Source organism: Crocodylus porosus, unplaced genomic scaffold, assembly GCF_001723895.1.
Source record: "Crocodylus porosus isolate Cpor-Errol unplaced genomic scaffold, CroPor_comp1, whole genome shotgun sequence".
Lineage (NCBI taxonomy): Eukaryota > Metazoa > Chordata > Crocodylia > Crocodylidae > Crocodylus > Crocodylus porosus.
In genome coordinates this window covers 71,097,333-71,098,534 of record NW_017728950.1, presented here as the reverse complement: position 1 = coordinate 71,098,534, position 1,202 = coordinate 71,097,333, and the positions used below count along the sequence as shown (strand labels likewise).

The 1,202-nt window shown below is 63.7% G+C and overlaps 1 protein-coding gene across 1 annotated transcript in view; it reads left to right on the top strand.

Annotated features, from left to right (window-relative positions):
* The window catches only part of LOC109323749 (F-box/LRR-repeat protein 20-like), an 87,433-nt gene that overhangs the window by 78,631 nt on the left and 7,600 nt on the right, over window positions 1-1,202 (top strand). The window lies entirely within an intron of this gene.

Below are 1,202 nucleotides of genomic sequence, written 5' to 3'. Positions count from 1 at the left end.
TTCATCAGTGACTTGGACGAGGGGGTAAAAAGCACCCTGTTCAAATTTGCTGATGACACTAAGATGTGGGGGGATGTGGGCACACTAGAAGGGAGCAATAGGCTACAGTCGGACCTAGACAGGTGTGAGGGGATGGGGCGTGACACAGGAGGTGGGTCCCTGATTCCCCTAGACAGCCCCTGGAGAGGAGGGTTACTCCGTCGTCTGTCCCTGCTTCCCTGGTCTCGCCTGCCATGACTTTGATGTGAAAAAAGGGGGGTTCACCCGTGAGGGGAAGCTGAAGGTCCAGATATGGACTCACACCTCCAAGGTCCAGGGGTCCTGAGGGCTCCTCCTCCCCTACACCCTCGCCCGGGCCTCCGGGTTTTAGCCTCCGTCAGAAGGGCTCCCTTGTCCGTGTACCAGTCCTGCAGTGGGGTACCGCCCTCGCACTGCAGGACCCCTTTAGGAGTCCTTACGGTACCTGGGCCGGCCAGGTGCCGCTAGCTCCGACGGGTCTGGGGCATCCGTACCCCTATTGACTGTCTCTCGAGACCCGGGGGGGGGGTGGTACGAGGCTTACCTCCCTGCCCGCGGGTCTTCTTCAGCGGCCAAACTGCCTGCAGCCGTCGGAGAAGGGTCCCTCCGTCAGAACCTCCCGTTCCGGTCCCCTCCGGCACGGCTGCCGCCAGCCCCCTTGTTACCGGTTCGTTGTCTCGAGTCGCCGCCGCCTCTGGCTCCACTGCTCCCAGCTCCGCTGGCTCCTGCGGTGCGGTTCTGGGCTCCACAGCTCCCCGCTCCGCCGCCGCCAGCTCCTGCTGCGTGGCTCCTGGCTTCGCTACTGCCGGCTCCGGCCGCGTGGCTCCTGGCTCCGCAGCTCCCGGTGCAGGCTCCGGCTGGAGCCTCAGTCCTCCCCTGTGTGGGGTAAGCGTCTCCCGTTTATTCCTCCGGGCCAGCCCTGCTCCGGCCCGGTCTGCGTTCCGGGAAGCAACAAGCCCCCGGCCCCACTTCCGGGCCGGTGCCCGGAACTTGGGCGGAAGTCCGGTGTTTACCGCCTGACCTTGGCCCCCTGGGGCCCTGACCCCTTCACAACAGGTTACAAGGGTGGGCGGATGAGAATAGGATGGGATTCAACACTGACAAGTGCAAAGTGATGCACCTGAAGAGGAAAAACCGGCACCATACCTACAGGTTGGGGAACTCCCTTCTTGTCAGTACAGAGG